Source organism: Alosa sapidissima, chromosome 19 (assembly GCF_018492685.1).
Source record: "Alosa sapidissima isolate fAloSap1 chromosome 19, fAloSap1.pri, whole genome shotgun sequence".
Lineage (NCBI taxonomy): Eukaryota > Metazoa > Chordata > Actinopteri > Clupeiformes > Clupeidae > Alosa > Alosa sapidissima.
The window spans coordinates 6,060,629-6,076,882 of NC_055975.1; the positions used below are offsets into that span (position 1 = coordinate 6,060,629).

Genomic DNA, 16,254 nt, shown 5'->3' on the forward strand with positions numbered 1-16,254 from the left:
AAGGGAGTGTGTGTGTGTGTGTGAATGTGAGATAGAGAGAATGTGTAAGTGAGTAACTGTGAGTGTGTGTATAAGTGTGTGCGTGTGTGTGTGAGAGAGAAAGGATGGCATGTTTTAAGATGCACTATGCAATATATTGTTGTGGTTTCGTAAAAGGTTGTTGATATGAGTTCAACAGCCAATCAAATCACACCCCAGCCTTCTGTGCTCCTGAAGTTTTGTAGAAGACGAACATTGAAGGGAAAGGAGGACGATGCGGAGCGATTTGCTTAATTTAACAAAAAGTGGATGGAATTAGAATCAATGACTGCATTTAAGTTCTCATTATCTTCCTAGACTAGAGATGGCTCACTGTTGTACAGATACCATATGAATTTGTCACACACAATTTCTAGGCGTCTTTATCTTGTCCATTTATATTAACCCCCGAGACCAAAAGTTTAACCACTCAGTGTCATTATAGGTTATTCTCTTCGTTAGTGGGTCATGACACAGCTATCTGAGTTCTTTCTCTCCCAGGAGGGAACACCATGAATACTGAATAAATGACCAGTGCTGATTAATCAGCCAATCACACAGATTAGGTGTATGCTTCATCCCCTGGTGGACCAATCACACCGTTACCCTGACTACCATACATAGACAATACAATGACATCATGCTGACTCGACCTTGTATCCATGGCAATCATCTTGCCTTTGCAATCTGTGAGGCTCTACTCTGTGGGAGCAACTTACTGAGCAAAATTCTCAAAAATATCTAGGGGGTCATGGTAACAGTATCCTCCAAAATCTCTTTTTCAATTCAATTGTGGTCACAATATTTTGTTTTCCAGCCAGAGCGTTATGACTTTTAATTTCCTTTGTCATAACTAATCACAAAAAATTCTGCCAGATCAAAGATATCCATAAGCTTCATGCTCTCCATTGTAAATGTTTTTCACAATAAGTTCAATCACACACAGCCATATATTTCAACAAGAGGCATAAACCAGCATGTAGAAAGAACTGGGTGAAACTCAGCTCGGGGAGGTCCTATGAAAACATTCTACCCTACGATAGGACTCTATCCCAGAGGGTCAGTTAGTGCTATTGCATTAACAGACCTGCCTGTAACAACTAATAAAGAGGGGAAGTTGTCATTTGTACAACCAACATACGGACTGAGCCAAAGGATGAACTCATGGCCACCAGGGGCCATTTTGTCAGATGTACTCCGAAATGATTAGATTAATGAATTTGATGTATGTTTCTGTGAGAGTCGAGGAATTGACTGGAAATTCTTTTTTATGACCTGTGCATAGAAATCCCAAGAGCTTTCAGCAAACTCATTTTATGAAAATCATTCTTTTTTTCAGGTTTTTTTAGAGTAATGCAAAAGGGAAGTTACACAATGTCTTTCTTATGACCCTTGCAACAAATAGGGTTTTGCTTTGTAGTAATTGTTTGATTAAAGGCTATCTTAGTGACATGTTGAGAGTGATACTATCAGCCTGTTTGTCCGCTTGGTCAAACAATGAATGGAGTTGTACTCTAACATGACCTTAATCTCAAATGAAACATAATCCTAAAATTAAACCTATTTGTATTCCTCACTGTCAATAGTATTGAAATATTGCTTGTGGACAACAGTGGAAACTACTTCTTTATCAGTTAGTTAATTTATTCTTTTACATAATAGTAGAATGTGTTAGTCACAGTGAAAGTCAAATTCAATTACAGAACAATTCAATAATCATCATTTCATCATTTAAAAAGAATTCATATTTGACAAACAATGGTTACTTACTAAGAACACTTATCTTTTCCCTGTGAATCATTGGCTATGCTATGTTGTCATTTCTCAGCAGCGCTGCAGATTTGAATGCTAGCCAGCATATTAGAACACAGATTGAGCATGAGTAAAATCCTCAGCTATTTTAATTTGATTATCTTAGATTTCATAAAATTCCTATCTTCATTTCCAATGGTATATGTTTACACTAGTGGAATGATAATTATCACATAAATGAATTAAATAGCTATTATTTGCCTGTACAGTAGAATGAAGGGAACATTGCTTGGGAATGATGAGGCTATGGCTCTGGCTCAATGCCGATGTATTCCCCATACTCCTCGCATCTCATAAGGTGACATTTATTCCAATTTGATGTAATTTAGGTAGACTTTTGGAGGTTATGCCAGATGATATCAGCTAAGATAAAACAGCCAATCGGCCTCTATGGTATCCTCAAATGTAACCATCAAAATACCCATTTTCACTCAAAACCTCTTTCTCACACTCAAACTCTTTCCCCTTCTCTCTCTCTCTCTCTCTCTCTCTCTCTCTCTCTCTCTCTCTCTCTCTCTCTCTCCCCCTCTCCATGTGAGTGTGTGTGTGTGTGTGTGTGCATGTGAGCTTGTGTATTGTGTGTATGTGTGCATCTGTTTGGGGGAGCACAGTCACCATCCAAAAGCTCAGATTAGATTTCATTACATGTTACTTAACTGTGTGACAGAATGTAAATACGAAGCACCGAAAGCCAGCTGCAGCCTCAGCCCCACACGTTTGACTGCAGGTGGTTTTGATAATGACACTATTATTACACCAAATCACTCTATATGAGCCTTCTAGGTTGCTAGCCCCACAAGGCAGAAGCCATACCTTTTTCCACATGCTCTCGCAAAGCACCCAGTCCACAACATTTGGCCGTCTCATACAAAAGCAAGCATCAGTATCTATGGAGCACTGATGACAGGAACACCTCCGATACTTGAAACATCTGTGCGCAGTGTGCCTCGAACAGGTATGGAGGACTACATCCACATGCAAATGATTTAGGTCTCTGCCATCTCCAAGTTGCAGCCTTTGCCAGGGAGGTGGATTTTTGTTCACCTTGTCAAGAAACTGTGCATATCACCAAATGTGTTTAGTGTCTGTGACAGCAGTGTGTTGGTGATCCAAGTGATGTGTTCACTTTTGCCAGCCCTTTTGGTATTCATTATCGTGTGCCTTGCTGAGAAGTGACCAATAAGTAATGAATGAATGTATAGCGCTGGGCAATCAGGATTATACAGTAATGAGGGAGCCGGGGAAGGGAGGTTTTCTGAGCCGTAGCTGAAGTGATGTCATCATGAAAAAAGGACATTCACTTTCAAGACCACAGTGCATAGGTTCATTGGTGCAGCCTTCTAAACCACTAGAGTAATTTAAAAATTGCAATTCACTTGACATTACTTTTAACGTTTAAATGTTGGTTTTGTAAAAATGTGTGCATTGTCTTTGATAATTGTTGTCGTAAACTCACTGACTTGCTGGAGGAAAAATATGTAAAATGGTTTATGTTTGAAACCATTAAGGGCATTTACATAGGATAATATGTGTCTCAACATAAACCCTGAACTTAAAGTCTCTAAAGTATCCCTCTAGAGCAGTTCTCTATTGTAAAATGTTGACTTTAGGTTTATGAAAGTCTCTATGAACTATTGTTGGCAAGAATCACTGTCACAAGTGTCCAGTCTGAGTCAATGTTGCAGAATATCCCATGGCATTCATATTATTTTCCTTGACCCCGATCAAATATGATGAGGATATTCGACCTTTGGGAAACTCACCATGTCCATGACATGAAGACGGCCGTGTATAAAACATTGACATAGAGCCACAGAGCAGCCATTTTATCAGATATATGTTTATATTTTTTTGCAAATGAAAAGGCTTATTTGAGTGTGCACCAAATCCCAGCTTGATGCAATTAGATTAATGAGAAATTCAAATAGAATTAAACCCAATGGGTTTCACTGATGTTGGAAGTCCTTGGGAGATTTGGTTTCCCATGGAACTACTATGTAACTTTATCCAATACATCCTTAATGTGCAGCACCCATGCACCTTTCCCCAAACAAGTTCATTATTAGATTAGAAGGCGGCTTGATCATGTCTGTGGACCATGGGGTAATTAGGCCTGAATGAGGGCTTTTGAGGGGGGAAGTGTTATTTTAGCTCCCCAGGCCTCGTGAGCCAGCCTCACAGCGTTTCACAAGGAGAACAATGTCATGACAGAAATATGCAAGTGCCTATGCATAGTTGGGTTTCACACCGTGATATACTAAGTGTTAATGTGTATGTGTGTGTGCTTGTGTGTGTTAGTGTGCACGCTTGCATGAGAAAGTGTGTGTGCAGGTTGTGAAAGAAAGAGGGGAGGGTGGAGGAGTGTGACAGAGAGAGAGAGAGAGAGAGAGACCATTTCAGCAGACTCACAAGGATGAGGGGAAAGATCAACTGCCAAAACAAGTGATCGCAATCAGTGTCCAAGTGTTTTTAACAGGGCAAAAGTGGTGGTGGTGTGAGAGACTGTGCGTGTGAATCGGGAGGAGGGGGGGCAACTTGAGGCATTTCGGCACGGCTCTACACGTTTATGAGTGAGCGGAGTATTAAAAAAATACTCCTCGCTACTCAGGCTCATTGGGGAGCCCCTTGATGAGTATTTCAGCTGTTGGCCTCGCCGTGTTGAGCGCTTCTAGAGCGAGAACGCTGGGAACCGTGAAAGGCTCTCGGCTTTTGCTTTAAGGTCAGTGGGCGTGGATCAAGCACTTCTCTTTAATCTTGGAATGATTTAGCAAGTAGTGATTGAGCCCAATTTCTCCTCCATTCCAAAGAGACCTGATGTTGTAAAATATGATTTATGTTACATGCTGAAATCTACAAAAAAGAATTGCTGACGGTCAATACAACAGTGCCTAGTATTTTTAGTTTCAGGCACTCTCAACCAGTTGCCCAAGAATAATGTTACAGTACAAGCAACAGCTGTAATAAGAATGCCCCTGTTATTTTGTGGCATTCTGTATGTGCGGGACAAGCTGATTGATTAGCAGTGGTTCTAACAATACATGTGTTTTATTCTTTCAGTACCGGTATATTTTGGGTTTTTTTGTCTTTATTCCGATAGGACCGTGAAGATTGACAGGAAGTGAGTGGGAGAGCGAGAGATGGGAGTGGGATCGGGACATGACCGCAGGTCCCTCTGGGCACTCGGACCCGCGTTGTAGCCTGCTGCGCCACAGCACCCCCCGTACGGTGGCATATTTAACATATTTTGCCATGAAAGAGTAAACAAGATGTGTATGCTGTACAGTACATAGCACACACAACTGTTTGTGTAAGATGTTCCCGTGAACACAATGGTGTCTGTGTTAGATGTGCTTGATGTGCACAAGGTAATCAGTTGGGCCAGATGTTCTGCAATTAAATATTTACCCAGGTGTTCAGATAACAGATATACTCATGGCTGGTCATTAGAAATACAGCCACTAAGCTTACAACTGCCTATTGACTGTAAATACCTGGTCATTATGAAATGTTATGAAACATCAGATAATGCCAAGTCAGTCTGGTACTTAAATACCAGTTTGACCCACATAGATATAGGCATCAAGCTAAATAAGTTGTGAGACACTGCCTTATCATGGTTCATTTTCATGAGGTTATGACGTGTTTATAAATTAGCACCATTATTGTGGATCTATAACTGGCAAATTGGAGCCGTCACCACAAGATGATCAAATCAGGAATTCAAGACAAATGTATGGCTGTTGAATATCTGTTTTAGAGCAGTCTTGGTAGCAGAATCCGGTGGAATAATGTGAATTCTGGTCAGTAGCTCTTTTTGACGCGAGCAGATCAAATGTTGGGGTTTAAAATGGATTCGGAAGAAGGACCATGCTAGATCAGTTTCTCCATATTCCACAGATGTGTGAGTCTCATATAGTGGTTATGTTTTACAGCAGGTCTTACTCCAGTGGTTCTGAACAGGAGCATGCTTTAGGGTCACATGGCCAGATGCTCAAATCTTTTAACTGTAAGCATGACGAGCCAGATTAAATGAACATACATGGCACTCACATAAAGATTTCAAAGCAGATATCCCATACTTGACATGTTGAATTTAGGTTCAAAGGGGAAGGAATGTGTAAATGCACAAATGCATCACTGAAAATATTTTATTCCCTTACTTAGTGCAATGGCTCACATGCACAGGGGAACAATAAATGCTGAACATTCTTTTTATTAGGGACATTTTCTGAACCCTTCAGCCTATGGAGCATGCTTGCTTTGTCACCTTGGCAGAGGTTCAATGCAACCGGAGATCCGACAGTTCTAAATTATGTTTTATTAAAGCGGTATATCGTGTCGGCCTCTTTCAGGCCTAGGTTCTTGGTGTGATTTTGAGCGGGATCTCTCAGGAGGACCGCTGTGAGGGGAAATTGCATGATATCATGCGGCCTCATTAGAAACACACATGTTCCCCAATCCCCACGCAGGGTGGTGTGAGGACTACGGACAAATATGATTACATTTGGCTATCAATAAATCAGGCCATCATGAGAAGGAAAATGTCACATCATCCAAAGTCTGATGTTTCACAGAGTACTCATGTGTAACATTGTCTCACTCCGTCTTCAAGGTAAGAGAGCCTTTCAGAGAAGTTTAGTAGAACTAACTAGATGTATACGTTGACAGGTGGATGCGTAACGTTGGAAAGAGAAAGTGGATGATGAACCACTCTCAATCATAAGATGATTTTAATAATCCTCCTAAAAAGGATTGGAATAATGTTCTGCATGCTTCCTACAAGTCATGGAAAAAAGGGTTTCTGATGTTCTCTAGATGTGGTCTTGATTTACCATACTCTCTCTTTGTCCCACTTGGTGAAACACAACTTGGAAATGATTATGAAATACCTTTTGGGTGTTTTGGGAGATGAGGATTCATTTTAGGCAGTAGGGGGATGACGGGGATGCTGGAAATTCGAAGGAATTCTTCCAGATTAGGTTACCCTCTGTCTGATTCGATTGGATTTCATCAATGTTGCTCATTGAATAAATGTGCTATCATAAAAGAATTTCACTTATTATCTATATCAAATCCAACTGGTAGAAGCATCTGTTTCACAGCAAGGGAGATATGTGGATTTGAAAAGCATTTTAGAAGTGAGACATCATTCTTACCCAAAAACAGTGTATGTGTGTAGGTGTGTGTGTGTGCGTGTTTGTCAATGCTTGAAAGTCACATGAAACAGACACTTCATTCTTGAGGGCGCATACTAATTAGCCTTACTCCTTGGGCTGTTGATAACACTTAAATGTGGCCTGATAGGAACAGCATCCTCTACTTTTGGTTCTTTTGGTTCGTAGACAACCTGTCCACATCTCCATTCTCCTCCTTGCATCTTCCTTCTCAATGCAATCCTAATGCTAACCACATGCTCAAAGCCTACATGCCATTACACAATGCTTTTGTGAAATGCAGCTCAGATGGCACTTCGGTGTGACAACCCCGTACCACAAGCAAGGCCACATAAGCCCTGTTTACATTGGCAGGGGACAGACCCCTGTGCCGCTGCCATGTCTCCTTCCCTCTCACGTACAGTAATTCTCCGCATGACCAAAGGCCCCTGCCGCGAGCGATCAAGACCACTTGTTGCATGAGGGACAGTCGAACAAAGCCGCGCAGCTGCAAGCACTTGAAACTTCAGTCAGCTGAGAAATTTGCTCCTGGGAGACAGGCTCTTTGAAACAAAGAATGAAAGGTTGGAGACACTTGACCACTGGCCATAGAGCCTGTAATGTCTCAAACCTTTATAAGCAGATTCTCAGATGATGAAGTTTTTTGGTATCACTTCACTTAAACCCAGTATCCTTAAAGCATCATGAGCACATGCATGAATGTTTATTAAGTCTCCATAATGCATCGTAACGGTTGCTCTAAGTCTATATAGCTCTATAGTAATAAATAGACAGGACTGCACTCAGAAATTGTTACTTGCCTCTTGTCCAATCAGAAATTAATAAAAAGTTTGACCGGACCTAACTGTTGCATAAAATACTATAACATTGTAATGCTTTATGAATGGTAACATTATGTGTGGATAATTTTAGAGACTTATGTCAATCATTACAAGGCACTATGAATACTTTATAGTAATTTATGAATGTGTTTAAAACATTTATGGATACTGAGTTTAAGTTAAGTGTCAGGCTGACTGTGTAGTGAATTAGTAAGATTAGACAAGACATTAACTCAATTATCTCATTTTAACATTCTTAAACTCACACTTATGCCTCTACCTTGCTTGTTATCACTGTATGTGTTTGTACTCCTGGGTTTCCAATGATTTGCAGAACTGTCCCACCTGTGTGACATAATGTAAAATTTTTTAACTGGGCTTATATTATACAGTTTATAACGCAGTTACTTATAATACAGTTCTCGTAGGGCTTCATGTTTAATTATGAAATGTGGAGTTATGACCGAATCAAGCCGCACAATAGATCCAGGTAATATGTTTATCACCTTTATAACACTGAGTTATAGATGTGTTATAAGGGTACATGAAACCTAAGCACTGAGGTGCTGGAACTAAAAGTGTTTTAACAATATTTTGAAGGAAGAAAGAGAAGAACTCTTATTGTAGACTTAATAATGAATGTGTTCTGAGGCTCTTTTAAACAAAAGTGCAAGCATTTCAGCAATCAACACCATGAACCATATGTTCTACTTCCCATCTCTTAGCTCTGTTGAGGGATGATCTCACTGAACAATTACGTCCATAGGGATATATTCACCACTTTTGACAGGATAGCCAAACACTTCCTTCATTGTGACCTATGGGCCTACGTGCATGTTAAATAACTGCCAACCTCATACATTTAGTAGAACATATTAATCAATTTTAAGTGATTGTCCGAAGCACATTTTTGCATATCATCATAAAGCTTGTGAGCAAAGTTTTAGTTCCAACTCTTAAACATCTGCAGCCATCATTTTCTTCATTTGGCAAACTTTATGTTTTACTACAGGTGGAAAGAGCTTAAAGTCAAGTTAAATCATTGAATGAAATGGGTAAATACTTCAAGAACAGCAAAAAACTGCCTTAGCGATTCAACAATGTGTGATTGTCCTATTCAGGAGTAAGATTTCTTCCTGTAACTGTGCCCACTGCCTTCTTATGTTTTTACTTGACTAAAATGTATCTTTTATTTTTCTTTATCACAAACTAATAAACCTACAAATACCACACATTCACACAGGACTAATAAATACTTGGTCGCGCTATAGGGAGCAGTGTGCGCAACCTCAATGTCAACAGACATGCCACACGAGGGAGGGTGAGAACTTGACTGTGGTAACGTTACGTGTGAGAACACACACACGGAGAAACAGAGCTGTCAGAAAGGTGAGAGGCTGGTCTAAATGAAGTCCTTCTGAATAAACGTCAGGAGCGTTGAGTTCACATGGCAGAACCTCTCTCTTCCTCCCTCTCTCTCCCCTGTCCACTCTGTTTTCTTTCAGTCTTTTTTTTTATAGTGACAGCTGAGTGTAATAATTCAAAGAGATACGAGTGATAATATTTTTAGAGACCATTAAAAAACACCAGCAGGGTCCCCATCCAGAAATAAAGCGCTGGGTGATGATTGGTGTGGATAGAGGTAAATGCTGGTGAGAACTGGGAGATGTAAACCCAGAGAGGCAAATACTGTAGAGACTGAGGCCAGTGGTGACCGGTACATCTCTCTCTCTCTCTCTCTCTCTCTCTCTCTCTCTCTCTCTCTCTCTCTCTCTCTCTCTCTCTCTCTCTCGCTCACTCTCACTCACACACACTCTAGGTTGGTATGTGTTTAATAATAGATGCAACTACTAAAATGTTAATTTATTTTTTTTTACATTTAATTATGGCAGTAATAAAGAGTCTGTAAAGATTTTTTTTCAGATACTGTTACAATACTGTATTAAAGTTATGTTAGTTGCTCATCTCATAAGCCATTAGTTGTGTTTATTGCTGAGTGGAAATGTGATTACAGTAATTGTAGCACCTGTGTAGTTCAGTCCAGTGTAAAACACTAGAGGGGGTCCATCCACTGGCTAGTTTCAGAACATCTTTGAAGACAGAATCACCTCTAAACTGGTGCGACAGAATGGGCAGAAAGAAAGGCCTGTGGGCCAAACAACACAAGATACAGTCATATGTCCAAGACAACAACAGCAGCCAGAAGTTAATATGGATGTTAGAGATATTTACAGAGGGTGATGCAGGTGGGCATCTGAAAGGGTTTATATGTATGAAAATGTGTGTGATTAGCTTAACTCTGGCCAACCCAGATTTTTTCAGGCCTACACATCAGTCACTCTGTATCTGCCTGTGGGACAATGATGAAATAATTACGCTAGTCAATGCCAAGCCTTGTCTTTGACTCATTGTGTAGCCTAGGAATGTATGTGTCATCTTGCACTGTGGGCTAATGTGTTTTTTTCCCCCGTCTACTACGGCAAACTTGATATTGTGTGTGTCTTTAGTTTGGAGAGATTGGACTGTGTGGTGCCTCTCCTAAACTGTGTTATGTGTGAATTGGATGCTTTAATTGACTTAAGGCTAATTGGTAAGGAATCACATTTGTGTTTAATTTTCATAGGCCACCGTGTAGCAGGTTGCTGTATTTGCGCTGTGTGCTGTTGCTGTGGGAAGGTTGTGTCTGAGTACAGTAAGTAGTACCGATATATACCTTAAAAAGAAACATCCAACAGTATTTTGTGATTGTAGATTCAATTCAGTTAGCTACAGTTGTGATACAGGGGGCCAGATGTACTAACTTCTGGCGTATTTGTTTTGCAGTTAAATGCGTCAATAAGAGAAACTTTCAAAGACAACAGAATCGCTATTCAGAGCACCAGTTTTGTGTCTTTGTATCTAAAGCAACCTTTTGAACCTTTTGGCCTTTTGAATGTCTTACTTTCACTTCTCATGTCATCCACTTAAATTTTCCTACTTGCTAGATTTGACCAATCTTCCATAGCCTACTGTACATGCACAAGTAGTTTGAATTGTATGTATTGTATTAGTTTGAATATATAGTTTGAATTATCATGTATTGTATTATTTCATAATCGCTAAATGTTGTCATCAGTTCAACTGCGCTTGTAATTGAAGTATGCCATTTAGTTGTGAACGTTTGCAAATTGCGGTAGGGTTCGGAGAAAGGCGCTGATGAACTGCAGGTTTGGTAAATACAACATAAACTGAAGAATCACAGTGTGTGGTTTCTGCGGGTTGACCATGACGCTGATAACGCTACGTTTGCAAATGTACGTACATCTGGCCCAGAGTCTCTGGCCTGTCATTTAGTTCTGCAGTAGGTTATACAGTATAGTCTTGTGAAGGTCCATGAGTGAACAGTTATGTCTGCTCAAGGCCCATCTGAAAATAGGTTTCTGGCTACACCATTGGTATGAGGATGTGAAAGTATATTTCACAATTAATTATACTCCCATTTGGTGCTTTGAAGGCATCATGACTAATAGAAATGTTATGCCTGATTCAATATGACTTCCAGCATAAACCACGGCCACTTACAGTCCACTTCTATCCGAATACAGATGCAGCTATCCTACTGAATTTCTGCTATGCTCTCCTGGCTACTTCTCTGTCTCTAAAGTTCAGATCAGAGACAGTTAGTCTAAGCAGCGAAAAGGAGGGCTACAAAAATGAGGGCTGGCGCTACATGTAGCTGCAACGCTATCAGTGTCAACAGCTCTCCAAAGACAAATTAAGTGTGCGCGAGACAAACTCTAACTGGCCCGACTGTATGACCTGGCACACACACACACACACACACACACACACACACACACACACACACACACATACACACACACACACACACACTGTTTTTAGAGAAACAGTTTTAACGATCCCAGGCCGTGTTTGAAAGACCTGTGAGGGGCAGTGTGCAAGAACAGCTGTGAGTTTCACAGAAGAATAAAAAAAGTTTAGAAAAACTTAGCCTGCTTTATCCGCTTAGAGAATTCAAAGGACCTCTCTGGCCAGACAGAGGAGGTAAAACTTGTCTCTAAACCACTCTTTGCGCATCTCCTCCCCAGATAACACTCATACACGTTTAATTTAGTTATCTTAGCCTGATGAAAAGAGGGCTCATTATCTGCTTAACATATTTCTTTAAGCTCTGGAGGTCTCCCTCTGCTAAAGCACAGCTTGTATTCATTACAAGCCCTGTTTCAGACACAGAGAGGGATGAGAGAGAGAAAGAGAACAATGTTTTATTACAGTTTAGCTCTTCTCATCATTGTGTGAAATATTGTTAAGTTTTGGAGAAAAGAGAGAAGAGAAAAAAAAACATTCTCAGGGACTCCTTTGCTGTTGGACAAGCAAATGCATAAATAAGTGTTTTTTTTATCGATGTGCACTGGCTGTACTGTTGATCTCCTGGAGAAGGGAGCAGAGAGCGGTTCCTAAAGCTACCTGTTTCACAGGGGCACTATGGTCTTTCATCAAAGTGGGCTTGAAAACCTTTAGTGTAATACCTTAAGATGTACATCATGAAATTCATCAAGTCATGACACCGTGTGTGTGAAAGGCTTTTGGCATGGGGCAGAAGGATAATAAATGATTAGTGTTTGGCCGTAACAGGCATTATAAATCAAGTGCTGCGGATGCACTTGTGCCTCGTTACCAGATGAGAAGATGAAAGGCTGCGCTTGGGTGATATATCAGCCGCAGCCAGAGCGCTCTCCTCAATCTTCAGCCACCATCACATCCACAACCATTTTCCATTCTTCCTAACCCAGCTCCCAGCACACGTGCATAGGCACATTTCAGACACACATATAGACACATGCACGGCACGCACGCACACAAACACTCACACACACATGCACTCGTACACACACACACACACACAAACATGAATGCATAGGCAGTACATGCACACAACACGAACACACACACTTTGCCTCCTATGGAAATAGTGAGCATAATTTCACAGACAGAAGCTTCAGACAGAGTTTTGATGGAGAGCGTGTTATACCTGTGCAGCCCTCTAATATTTCACCAATCAGGTAATGAATTCCACATGGAGCTCTTGGGGCAGTAGCCAGACTAGTGTCAGGATGCCTAACATGCTCCAGCCGCATGAAAGGCTAATTAAAACTGTGTGTGAACCTGTGTGTTTCTGTCTGTGTGAGCAAAGGTGATTGTGTGCGTGCATCTGCATTTATGTTATATGAATGCTGAATGTATTATATGTATTGAATACTTTTTACTATATAAAAATTATTTTACTTTATACCTTAATAACCACTTCACATGCATCATGAAGGGACTCATATCACCACCACCAATGGGTTTCACCGAGCTGGATGATCAAATGGCAGCCACACAGCAAAAAGCTCTCCAAACATTCACCGTACGGGGTCAACAGAGAGGAAATCAGCCCAACCTGTCGGACTGGGTACCATTCAGAGGAGCTTCGTAGAATATGTGTCAGTTCAGTCTGTTTCGATTAGAAGCTAAGTCTACCACTCATCCACTTTATGGCCAGTGTCTTGGGACCTTGCTTGAATACAGGACCTCAGTTTCACATGTTTTTCAAAAGGACAGTGACAGGACAGTGTCCCTGTCTGTGCACCAGAGTGTTGGACTCCAGTCAGGCTCCAGATGCATCCAGCTCTATCCTCTTCCAAAAGCAATCTCAGTTTTCTTAGAAAGTTTCCCATCCATGCACTGGCCAGACCGGGATCTAAATGGATTGCTAGTGGCAAGCTTACAGTTTGTGGCTGTCTGTGTGGTTTGCATATGCAACAGCAGAAGTGTGTGTGCATGTGTGCGTGTATATGTGTGTGTGTGTGTGTGTGTGTGTATGCGTATGCATGCAAGTATGCAAGTGTGTCTGTGTGTTTGTACAATACAGGGTTGAAAGCCTGTTCTTTCAGAGCTGTTATGTATCTTTAAAGTCTTAAGCAGTGACTAATGGAACTGTAGCAGTGGCAGTTCCAATAAGAAAAACATGTTTAGCACTAGCTGCCTGTGAGCAGTCGGAGAGGAGGGCACGGGGGTGACACGGCGGCTGCTGACACATCCACAACACAGTAAGCCGGCAGCGCTCATGATGGAGTGTCACTACCACCCCAAAGACTCACGAAGATTTCCTGAAGTGTCTGGGTTCTCCTCGCCATACATAAATCCCCTGCCCAAAACAACCCGAGTGTACACCGTTATAGTGGCAGCCTCTAAACTTTATGATACCACATTAGTGCAAAATTCATGGGAAAGATCACATCATATAACTGTCAGTGTGCTGGGCAGTCATATAAACCTTCAAAAGCTCCGTATTTTACTCCGGAGCTGCTACTAGTGTGGATTTGAGATACCTCCATCCTTCTTCAGTCTCAGCCCCGCTGTTTATTCTACATGCCACTGTCCGGGACCACCGTCTGAAATATGGAAAGGAAAATAATTGAAAGCAAAGTTATTTATTATCTGTGAACTCAAATTCATTCTTAATGCCAATGCAATAAGTAGCAGCTAATATAAACAGTTTGATACAGGGGAGGGCTGCAGAGTGATGACTGATCTCTCCAGCTATGCACTGAAACATTCTTGGGTTCTGGAAGAGCCCAGGAGAACTGTATTCACGCCGAACACATTCCAGAGCAGCGACGCATCTGAGCATAAAACAAATCTCTCTCTCTCTCGCTCTCTCTCTCGCTCTCTTTTTCACTCTCACTCTCTGCCTCATTCTTTCTCCCTCTCTCTCTCTGCCTGTGGACACTTATTTCACTCACATGCATGCACCTACTCCCTTTTGCTTCCTGTGACTTTAACTCTTGTTTGCTGAATCCTTCAGTTCACTCTCCTACCTCTTTCCTCTCTTATTCTGCTGCCCTAATATGTTATCTGATTAGCATATTCCTGACATCCATCCCCCAAACTCATGACTATTCTTTCAGCTATTGTAGATGAAAACAGAACTACAGATCATTGGTGTTAGCAAAATAACCCATAACGTAGACAGAACTGATACCAAAAATATGCCAGAGACCAAAAACATGTACAAATACATTCATATTAGTTCATCATACTGAAACGTCTGCATCATTAAACCTTGTTCAATCAAAGCTGTTAGACTGTCGAAAAAGGAAATTATGTGATCTAAGTGGATGCTCTATTTAAAGTGGGAGCAAAAGACCACAAGTCAATATTTTTTATGTTTCAAAACATTTGAAAGGGGTTCTCAAGACTTTTGACTCCCAAAAAGGCACACACATATCCTGAAAGAATACTGGAGTATTTTATCGTAGTTATGACCCAAGAAAAGCATTTAGAGAGGAATGTCTGACAGAGCATCCACAGAGAGCGAATCAAGGCGTCGCTAACTACCATTCCTTCGACAAGAGGCCACTCTTGTGCAAGAGGTTGCACCCTGTTATTCAAGTCTTGGACGCATTTGACACAGCGGATCCTGAAAAGACATGAGCTGTTCTTACTCTCGCACTTGGTTTTGATGAATTACACTTGTCTCCGTGGTTTTGAGACAAGTTTTCATTTCTCAGCATGTGCGAGAGATCTACCCCCGTTTGCTCTCCTAAATAAATTATTTGGCTAATTAAACAGTTGAAGAGGCCTCTAAAGAGTCGGCTGGAGTGTCGGCAGAACAGCTCGGCAGCGTTCAAGCACAGAAGGAACTGTAACATTCATTGCAGGGTGGAATCAAAGACCTTCATCCAAGAGTAATTGGGAGAAAGAAAAACAAACCATTCATTACCTTATGGTTAAACAGACACACTCTTAAAGCAGCAGCTACAGAAATCATTCAGTGTCGGAGCTCTGTTAGAAGTCACTAGCATTTGTCAATTAGCTTGCTTGTTTTTTTTCACCCCCCTAACAGAGAGTTTCTCCCACTCCTGCTCTCTCTGTCTGATGCACTGGATGCAGCCAGGATGCAGGCTGGTGAGAGGCTGTAATACCTTGGATTTCCATCTTCTTAAAGTTAAAAGTGAAAATGTAATCTCTTTTGCGTCAGTTTTACTTAGAAGGGAAATTGACTTACTATGTGTTTCAAATACAATACACCAAATATGTTTGGGTACCTATCTGTGAATGCAGGTGTGATCTTTGCATCTTGAAAGTTATAATTGCATTGTTTTTGAGCCAAGAGCAACACAGTTGAAATTGATATTTGTATTCAAGGTGCCAGGCACAGCTATCTATTTTATAGGATTATGCTAGTGTGAAATACAATGAAATTACAAACCTCTTGTGTGGACACGGTGTAAAACACCAGTTCGTGGTGTACTGGAGGCTAATCTAAAGTGAAGATAATCCCCCCACCGGGGTATGAAGTATTTCAACTAAACTTTATTTGATTCTCTCACGTTTCACCCGAACACCACATGAGAGGGCTTAAATGGGCTCATGGACGGCAG

At 41.0% G+C, this 16,254-nt stretch overlaps 1 long non-coding RNA gene across 2 annotated transcripts in view; it reads left to right on the forward strand.

Moving 5' to 3' along the window:
* Window positions 1-16,254, forward strand: part of LOC121693612 — a 139,851-nt gene that overhangs the window by 82,300 nt on the left and 41,297 nt on the right. The window contains exon 5 of one of the 2 annotated variants that reach the window (XR_006025546.1): window positions 10,449-10,517. The exons of the other annotated variant lie outside the window; for it this stretch is intronic. This is a non-coding gene — a long non-coding RNA (uncharacterized LOC121693612). Of the gene's footprint in view, window positions 1-10,448; window positions 10,518-16,254 lie in introns of those variants that run through there. 2 annotated transcript variants of the gene reach the window in all.